Here is a 10,318-nt window from a genome sequence, read left to right on the forward strand (position 1 = left end):
AAGCAGACCTTGCCAGGCAGGGCCACCTTGTCACCCGGGCACCCGCTGGGGCTGGAGGAGGAGACAGACAGGGTGTCTGCCCCCAGCCCCGCTGTGTTCTGTACCCTGCTGTCACCTCCTTTCCCAGGGATGGCTCCTCAAAATTAAGCAGGCTCCATCCTTCGCCCTCATGCTTCTGCTCTGGCTTTCTCTTAAAAATGAGGAGTTTGTCACCGGCCTCTTGTCACCGGCCACTCTGTGTGCGGCAGAGTGCGGCCTGGCCATAATGGCCCCAGTCAGCAGCACAAATAAATGGCCCGAAACACGATACACGAGAGCTTCCTGGGATAAAAGAATTTCTAAGGCGAGGTTTTATTTTCCCCTCAGAGCCCCAGTCTCTCATCGTCTGGTCCAAACACAAAGGCTGTCCTGAATTTCCCGTCTCACTTTCTCTCCTCGCAGCTGGTGAGTTGGACGATGCTTCGGGGCACCCTCTCCCCTGTGCTGGCACCTCGGCAGGTCACCTGGCCCCCCCAGGCTCACAGCATCCCTGGGCCCGGGGCTCCAGCGCAGCCTCCCGGCCCCCGGTTGCAGTTCTGGGGGTGGTGACACACATTCGGCAGCAAATTAAACTGGGGCAGCTGCAGCCGTAGGCTGCTCTCGGCCCCCCCTCACTACCTGCCTGGTGCTGGGGGGGCTGTGGGTTCTCCCTCAAGCTGCGGTGGAGTTACACCAGGCAGGAGAGGGGGTGCTTGGCCCTGCCCCAGGCCACCCCCTGGGACCTGCCCCCCAGAACGGGTGCAGGGGTCCCAGAGCCAGGGCCATGCAGCTGGGCCCCCCTGTCCCCAGGAACCCTGGCTCACCGGCAAGGAAAGGGTCCTGGCCCCACCCGGTGTATCATTAACCCAGAACTGAGCCATTAACGGCCCTGACTCTCCCAAGTCCCCATCGTTATAAATCAGCCTTCCCCATAACTTCCTTCTTCCCTGCTAGTTTAAGCCTGTGGCTTCCTGTCGTAATTAACCAGTGAGGTTAATTGGCCCCCAGCCTCTTTACACCTCCAAGGCTCTCTGAGGGGTGGGTCACAGCATCCCCCGTTCATGCATTGACCCTTGGACCCTTCCCCTCGCCACAAGCGATCCCCTGAGCACCAGGGATGGGGACCCCCGATACAGCCCTGCTCATCTGATAGCCTATCCTTGTCCCCATCCCCATTCCTGTCCCCATCCCTATCCCCATCCCCACCCCCATTCTCATCCCTGTCCTTGTCCCCATCCCTCTTCCTGTCCCCATTCCCATCCCTAACCCTGTCCCCATCCCTGTTTCTGTCCCCATTCCCCTCCCTATCCCCATCCCTTTTCCCGTCCCAGTTCCCATTCCCATCCCTGCCCTTGTCCTCATTCCTGTTCCTGTCCCCATTCCCACCCCTATCCCCATCCCCATTCCTGTCCCCATGCCCCCCTTCCCTCCCCATCCCCTCTCTTCCCTGGCCCTGCTGCATGGCAGTACCGGAGGCCCCAGGCTGCTCCCGGATGCCTCAGCACAGCCCGTGCCAGCTTCGCACTCCGGCCATCTGTCCCCCGCCTGCCTGCCGTCTCACGCCTCCTCCTCGGGGCCAGGGGTCCCCATCTCACCCGCTGCAGGCAGCGGATGCCAGCAGGCGCCAGGGTGGGTGTCCCCAGGAGGACGAGGCGGTGGGTGGGTGTCCCTGGTGAGGAGGATGATGCCAGGAGGGAGCCGAGCAATGCTGGCAGCCAAGCAGTGGGGAGATGCCTGGACTGGGTTTGGTGGCCCCTCTGTGATAGCATGGGGACCGACCCGTTGCCACCCACCCCAGGGAGCCCTCAGGGTCCCTTGGACCTGCTCAGCCCTTTGTGTCGTGCCCCGCTGCCAAAGCGTCCCCGGCACCCCGGGCTGGGGGCTCGGGTGCTAGGAGCCCCCCGTACCAGCTCCCCACTCCTGCTGCCTTCCCTGCTGGGCTGGCAGGCATTGCCTTCGGTGTCCTGCTGCTGGGAGAAGCATTCCTGCTTTTTATAACCCTGCTGACGCTCCCCAGCTGCCAGCCCTGTGCCAGCCAGCCTGCCCTGCCTGCCCAGCCCTGCCTGCCTGCCCTGGGGCAGCCGGGGGGGGGCACACAGGGGTCGGGGGGCTGCAGGGCCCGTCCGACCTGCACAGCTGCATAGCTTGTCTCCAGCTATTAAACAAACTCGCTCCATCTTCCCCTCCCCTCGGTCCCCTTCCCGCCTGCCAGACGGCTGCTTAACCCTCTGCTGTCCCGCTCCTCGCCCCGCAGCCTCTGGGAAGCGGCATCTGCCCCTCGCTGTGCCCGGGGACAGGGAGGTTTGACTCCTACGAGCGACCACCCTGTGCTGCCAGTGCCCCCCAACCCGGCTGGGCAGCGGGGGGTGGCCCTCCAAGTCCCCAGGGTGCCTGCAGCCTGGCACTGTCCTGCAGAGAGGGATACAGGGGCTGGGGGATGTGGGGTCTGGGGGGATGCAGGGGCTGGGGGGATGCAGGGGCTGGGGGATGCAGGAACTGGGGGGATGCAGGGACTGGGGGATGCAGGGGCTGGGGGAATGCAGGGACTGGGGGAATGCAGGGGCTGGGGGATGCAGGAACTGGGGGGATGCAGGGACTGGGGGATGCAGGGGCTGGGGGAATGCAGGGACTGGGGGAATGCAGGGGCTGGGGGATGCAGGAACTGGGGGGATGCAGGGACTGGGGGATGCAGGGGCTGGGGGAGGGAGGAGCTGCAGTGCAGGGCAGGGGGATTCAAGGGCTGAAGGGGAGGCAGAGAGTGTGGGGCGAGGGGCTGGGCCTCCCCTGACCCATCCCAGCGCTCTGCTTTTCCCACCCCACTGTGGGAAGCGATGCTGGGGGGTGGGTGCCCCAGCCCCTGGGAGGGCTCCAGCTGTAGGTGTCCCTTGCAGATGGGGGCCGGTAAAGGAGGCAGGTGGGAGCAGTGGCCATGGGATTTTCCCCAGGGTGACTGCTCCCGTTCGTCGCTGCTGAGAACGGCACACCTCGGTGCACGGAGGCAGCAGCGCCACAGCCATGCACTTCCAGCCCAGTTCAGCCTGGCACTGCCATGACAGCAGCCTCCAACCCCCGGTCCCCCCAGGCTGCCAGCACGCCATGGCTCTCAGAGATGCCAGCTTCATACGTAACCCCGAGCAGATCCCAGCCCAGGAACTGCTTCAGGGGATGTGAGGAAGGAGCAGGATTTGCCTCTCCAGGATGAATCGAGCCCTCCCGAAGGGCTGACCTGGCGAAGCTATGCTCTGCTGCCACCGTCCTAGGACACTGTGGAGAGGACAGACCCTGCCCGGCCCCCCCAGGACCTCCCCGATTGCCCTCTGTCTCCCACACTCCCTCCCGCAGATGTTTGGGATATCTGGGCCCTTGCTGCTCTGGCTGCGGTGACAAATGCTTGCCTGAGCAGGGTTTATTATTGTAAGATCCTGGAGGTGGCTCTGGCCAACTTTCCGCTTGGGGCCAAGCCAGCAGCTGCAGGGCACCCTTCGGCACAGCCACCCCAGGGACGAGCTGTCCCCACCCCGGGCACCCTCTGTGTGCCAAGGGGTTGGGGACCGACCCCCCCAGCATCGCTCAGCACCCCGTGGTGGCAGTGGATGGGCACCAGGAGCCCAGGGCAAGTCCCCTGTCCCCGGCAGGGGATGAAGCTGGGCGCTCCATCCTTCAGCCAGCAGCACCAGGGAGGGGGGCTGTTGCCGAGAGCCCCGCCCAAAGCCCCCGCTTCTTCTCCCCTGCTCCGCTCCCCGGCCAGGCTGTTGTGGGCTGGAGTGTGGCGAGCTCAGTGATGGATGGCCGAGGCGCGGGCTTGCCAAGCCCTGCGTGTTTGGAAGGCGCCGTGTTTGTCTTGGCAGGAGCAGGGATGTCATCTCCTCCGCCTCGCACCGTGACGAGCTGGGAAAGCCAATGGGGGGTTGCGCCAGAGAGGGTGCCCAAGCGGGTCCCCTGGCAGCAGCAGCGGAGGGGTCTGCCCCAGAGGGGCAGAGTGAGATGCTGGTGAGGCAAGAGGACAAGCAGAGGAACCCAGTGGGTGCGGCGAGGGTGACGTGGGGACAAGCCGAGCCTGTTGTCCCCTGGCAGAGCCGGTTTGGCCACCCAGATGTGCCCTGCACCCAGAGATGCCATCAGGCAGAGATGCCCCCAGCCCAGCCCCTGCGCCGGTGCTGCCCCCAGGGTCACTGAGCCCTGCACTTTGCAGGTAGGGAAACTGAGGCAGAGAGGCAGCACCGCCTGGCAGTGGGTGCTGTGGAGCAGGGGACTGAGGGGCCGGGAGCAAGATGGGTACCAGACAAAGCAGAGTCTCTTGGGCAGAGGACAGCGCGGCTGTGGCTCTTTTGGGAAGGGGGTGCGGCGAGGACATGAAAGGTGGCGGCGGATCGATGCCCAGCCCAGCGCCGAGTGGCTCTTGATGATGTTGGTGAGGCTCTCGGCGGATCGATAGCCGCCTGCAAAGGCGGGGGCAGATCCTGCCGGGGGGTCCCCAGGCAGAGCAGGAGCTTGTGAAGGAGGGCAGACAGGTGCCCTGGTAATGTCTGCAACATGATGTGCTGGCAGGCAAGGGGCTGGGGAGAGTTCAAGCCTCGTGAAATGGGAATTGCCAGAGTCAGTGTTGCCCCTGGGACTGGGGTGTTTCACTCACCAGCTGCACCCCAGGAGGCTTGGGATGACAGTCACAGCGCACAAGCCCTGGCCAGGGATATGGGCAGAGGATGTCCAGTGCTGCCCACGCCAAGCCCGGCCACGGGGACCCGTCCTACTCTGCTCCTGTGCTGGTTTCCAAGCTGGGGGAACGAGCAGGACGTCTGTCCCCAGCTGCAGTTTGGATGGCAGTGCCAAGGTCATCCATCCTTGCAGCTCTCCATGCTCTGGAGAAAGGAGCCATCGCCCACCCTTGCGTTGGGGGCAGCCCCATCTCCTCCATCTCTTCCCCCTGGCCACACAAGCACATCCCCAGGCTCTGCAGCAGCAGGAGCATCATGGTGTGCCTGACTGTGACCGTGCATCCCTGGTGCCCTCCAGCCCATACGCACACAGGGGACCATGGCATGGCATGGGACTGCTTCTGTGTCACCCCACGCGTTGCCATGGAAATGGACAGGAGCTGTGCTAATGGAAACCAGACCTGGGATGATGGCCCCAGCTCCCAGTGAGGCGAGTCCCGGCCCCCGGGTTTGCCGCGGGGTGCTCTGGGCATCCTGTGCAGCTCGCTGTGCCCAGAGGGCTGGTGGAGAGTGATGCCGGGGCACAGGGACATGCACAGGGCAGCAGGGATGGGTCACAGTGTGCAGTTGTGCCATGGGGCTTGGCCACATTCCCTCTGACACGTCCCCATGCACGCCAAATTTAGGAATACCAGTGATTTCAGAGCAATACAAGATCCTTTCCCTGCTCTGGATGAAAGCTGGGGACACAGCTGGGACTGCCTGCCCCATGGCTGGTCCCTGCCCCATAGCAGTGCTGCACTGGCCATGCAGGAGGTGGCACAAGGACCGTTGCAGGTCACCACACTGGGAGCCAAGCCACTGGGACAGGAGAAGCGTCATCTTCAGGGTAAGGGCAGCATCAGTCAAGGTGCAGAGCCTCTGGCCTCCCCTTCGCTGCTGCCTGGAGCTGTTTTCCAGCCCCCAAAATGCAAGGAGATGATCGATGTCATCTGCAGGAGAGGGAGAATCGGACAACTCAACAGTTTTAAGATAAGGTCCCAATTTTCTGGGGCTACCAAGAGCTTTCAAGAGCCTGGGAAGGCAATGTGGGCAGAGGGTGAGAGCCAGCAGCTCTGCAGCACAGCCCCGATGTGCTGGCGTGCCATATAAGTGGGTCAGTGGTACAGCCATGGGCATCGGCGGGCACAGAGGAGCTGGAGAGGACAGGGCGGTGGCAGCCGGAATGGCTCAAGGGCTGGAAGAAACTGGGACATCTCCATGCACGTGGGTCCTCCCAGAGAAGTTGGCCTGGGAGCTGGATCAGTGTGCAGGGAGAAAACAGCATCAGGAAATTGGAGAGGATTTTTGACTGTGGGACTCAGCAATCGCTCAGCTCCAAGACCCCTCATCGGGATGTGTCCGGGGATGTCTGCCTTCATCCCAGTGAGGACAGATGGACGCTGGACACAGCCACCTGCAGCATTCCTCTGGGGTGAAGAAAGAACTCTCATTGCAGCATGAATCCAGAGCCCAGAGTGGGTCAGCGGTGGGAATACTGGTGGAAGGGTTCTCCATGGAGACTGGGGGAACTGGGAGAGTCCCCTCCTGATCCCTGCGGCTGTGCTGCCCTTGAATCCCCTCCCCTCTCCCAGAAACACAACCTGCCTCTCCCCTCCCCGGCAAAAATCTGTCGAAAAGGATGCTCCTGCTCTCAGGTCGCCGTGGCAACCGGCAGGCGCAACAAGGGAGGGATGCAGGATCCGACCCCCATCACTCCCACTGCCCCGGACCGCTTCCCGGCACCTCCACAGCCCCATCACCCCAGGGCTGGCTCCTTGCTGGGGGGCTGCACCCTCCCCGAGGCCGGGCTCCAGCCGAGGGGTGAGCGAGGCCCAGGCAGCCGATGCCGATGCCGGCACGTGCTTCGCTGGGAAGCTGCCTCCCTGCCTTGCCCTTCACCACTGTCCCTCCCCGGCTGCCGCCTGAACTTCAAAGCCACCAGAGGCCACATGGCCTGGAGCATCTTCTCCGCATCCCTTCCGGGGTGGAGAAGATGCTTTGAAAGCCCCTGTCCCTTCTCCCCTCCTCCGCAGAGTAATTTCCATTTTTTTCAAAACCCCACAAAAAAGGAGCCTTTTTCCTCTTTGTTTCTATTCTCCTTTTTTTTTTTTTTTTTCCCCTTGTCTTTGTCAGCTAAAAATATGCAACCCACCAGGGAGGGCGGGCGGGCGGGGGGGAGCCGCTGCCGCGCCAAAGGTTAGCGCCAGTCCCAGGCTGGAAAAGCCACCAGAGGGGGACACAGATGCTCCCCACCGCCTTTTGGGGGGGGTGTCCTGCCCCAGGAGACCTCTCTTTGCCCGGGCTGGGGGTCAGGGCTTTGCCTCCGCCACGCTGAGGACGTGCGTGGGGCCGAGGGAGGCAGCGAGGTCTGGAGGCAGAGCCCGCTCGGGATGTGGCATGACACCCAGCGAAGGTGGGTCCGGATCCGTCTGTCCTGGTTGTTTCCCAGGGGGTCGGGAGATGCCCAGGGATACTCAGCAAGCCAGGGGAGGGATGTCCAGGCACCCCGGGGGGGGATGACCCTGCAGGGCAGGGATCAAAGCAGCCAAGGCTGGGGGCAGGCAGGCAGGCAGGCAGGCAGGCAGGCAGGCAGCCCCGGGCTGGAGCGTGGGAGGGAGGTGGGTGGCCACGGCGGGAGGAAGGATGTGATTTACCTAATATCCCACTCCGCCACTGAACGGATAGAGGAGAAAAACAACCCGGGGGTTTGTCATCTTGGGGAGACACTGTCAGGGGCCGAGAGGCACCGAGCGGTGCCAAAGCATGTGGGGAAATTAAATTGGGATGAATCACCCGGAGCAGGCAGCCGTCACCTCAGCCACAAACCTGCCGCAAACCAGAGAAAACATGTTTCCCAGCTCCCAGGGTTGCAATTTTAAGCCTTGGCCAGCTTTGCGGGAAGGGCACGGGCCTCAAAACTGGCTTATTATTTTTTTCCCCCCACCAAGGATGGGAACATTGCAGCACAATGTCTCGGTGCGGGGGTAATGATGACCAGCCACGGGTTTCCTGGCAGAGATGGTGACCCAGCAGTGGGATGCAGGAGCCAGGAGTCCCGGGCAGGACCGATCCTTGGGCATGCCGCAGGGCTGGGAGCGGGTGCTGGGTGGGGGGAGGCAGGCAGGAGATGGCCTGGGATGCTGCAGCTTCAAAGAGCCGGAAAACCCGTGGCGAAGCCAAACCTGGTTGGGAGGCAGGAGGCAAATAGTAGGAACAAATTCCCCGCATAGCCCCAGGGCGGCTGCGGGTCAGGGCATTTACTGGTGCCCTGGGATGGAGGTGAGGAGGAGCGGGGAGGTGGTGGTGCTGCTGATGACATGCAGCTATTTCACTCCTTCCGGGCTAAAGCAGGGAGACACCAATGCAGGGGGCACTGGGCAGCGCTGCTTCAACTGGGGGGTGGCCACCTCCCCATGGTGGCCTGCATGGCTAGGAGGGCTGGGGACAACTCATCCAGATGATGTCTTGGCCACCTGAGACATCTCAGCTGCCCAGCTGCCGTGGCTGTGTCACCGAACCCTTCTTCTCAGGGGGCTGAGCACTCCCACCCCAGGTACTGGTGCCAGCGCCGTGAAGCCAGGCTGCCCCTTGCCGGGTGCTGGCAGCCCCTTGCCGGGTGCTGGCTGTCCCCAGCCCCACCGGGTAGCCCAGGGCGTGGGAGGTGATTTATGGAGCAAGGGATTAGCTGGGAGGAGGAGGCGGCACCAGGCACACATGGCAAGCGCTGACGGAGGGGAAAGGGCTGCCGGAGCAGAACGGGGGTGAGTCCCAGGTGGCCGGGCTAGAAATTCCTCAGCCTGCCCCGGAGCTCGAATTTACTCCCACAGTGATGGAGATGGCACCAGCAGGTAGGAATGGGGCTTAGGACACGTCGGTCCTGGGGAAAGCATCCTGGTGCTCGGCTGGAGGGAGGCAGTAGGGTAGGTCCCAGCCAGGGGGTTGGCTGGACAGACCTCCCCCACTCCCACGGCCCCATCTCTCAGGCATCCACCTCTCCTCCCCAGAGGAGATGTCTGGGAGGAGAAGCATTTGGCAGAGGGTAAACTGAGGCATGGTGGGGGCTGCCTCTCCCCATTGCAGGGGGGGTTCAGCCAAGGTGGGGACTTGGCAGCTCTGGGATTCCCAGCCACAGCTCATCCTGGGAAGCTCGCCCAAGGGCTGGTGGGACCATGGACCATGGGGCTCCTCTGCTGCCTGATGGGCAGGCAGCTCCTGGCAGGGCCCTGCCTGCGCTTGGCGTTTGGAGAGCTTGCACCGCCTCCGCCGGACGGGGATCTGCCCACGGGAACAAGGACATCCCGGCTCCTGCCCGCGCGCCCCGGGCAGGTGGCGTTGGGTGTCCGCAGCTGCCAGCCGCCTTTCATCTCCTTCCAGGCAGGGGCTCGCTTTCTGTCACCTGCTGCCCTCCAGGCCGGAGGCCAAGAAAGCGGCGGGCAGGGCTGATGTGAGAGACGTGGCCGCTCTGCCCTCACGTCCTCCGGCTGGAGGGAGAGTGGTGAGATGCCTGAGATGGGCCGTGGGTGCCAAAGCAGCGTCCTGCCCCACGCGCCCCACACGCCCCACTCCAAGCTCCCCGACTCAGGGTGGGCTTAGCTAGGACGGAGCCTGGCAAAGCCCTGGTCCAGAGATGGCGGCTCCGCTCGCCTTCCCTGCAAAACTTTCCATTGCCCTTAGCTCCTGCAATCAGCAGGAAGAGCAGGAGCTGGGGTGCAGGCGGGGGGCATGTGTGTGGGCTGGTGGAGAGGGGTGTTGCTGGGACACGGGTGGTCAGCAGCATGTGCGTGTCCGGGCACGTGTGTGCGTGTGTCAGCAGATGTGTGTGTGCTCAGGACTGTGTGTATCTATGGGGAGATTATATATATACATATATATGTGTGTGTGCATTTCCAAGACAGCATTGCACGCTTGTGAGACTGCAGCATCCCTTTGCTGCGGCGTTTCTCAGCGTGTGCAGCCTAATGAGCCGGCACAGCAGAGTTAATTGAGGGGACAGACAAGCAGAGCTTGTCATTAAGGAAAGCGCTGCGGCAGGTACCAGTGACAAGATGCTGCCTGTCCCCCTGGGCTGACAGCAGCCCCCGCGGGGGACAGTGACAGCCTGAGTCCCTGGGGAAGACGGCTGAAGACAAGCATCCCACGTGCTGCAACCCTCGCCCAGGGCCAGCTCCATTAGCAAAAGCAGCCAGGGAGTGGGAATTGCTGTCGCCTGCATAAAGGAATAAATCTGCCAGCCCCCAGCAGGATCGGGCTGGCAGGGGGGGTGCCAAGCCAGGACCTGGTGGCTTGCCTACAGCCCTGCCTGCACCCTCCACCCAGAACATGTCCCTGCTAGTGCACACTTGCACAGCGTGACGATGCCCTGTCTTGTCAAAGCTGCCCCCTCAGCTCCCACCATTAGGTTCCAGAGTGAACACGTAGCAGCGGGGACAGAACAGCCGGCTCCCAGCAGCATGGTGAACCTGTGCCAACAGCCCACGAGGACGGGGAGCCTTGCTCAGGGCTGTCAGATTCTCGCTAGAGAGGCTCACAGAGCTGGAAAGGAGCCTTCACCGCCTCCATAGCCAGGAGCTGCCACGCTCCATCTCCCTCTTCCGCTCTCTTCC

Source organism: Nipponia nippon, unplaced genomic scaffold, assembly GCF_047370975.1.
Source record: "Nipponia nippon isolate SJK-2023a ecotype South Korea unplaced genomic scaffold, ASM4737097v1 scaffold_9, whole genome shotgun sequence".
Classification (NCBI taxonomy): domain Eukaryota; kingdom Metazoa; phylum Chordata; class Aves; order Pelecaniformes; family Threskiornithidae; genus Nipponia; species Nipponia nippon.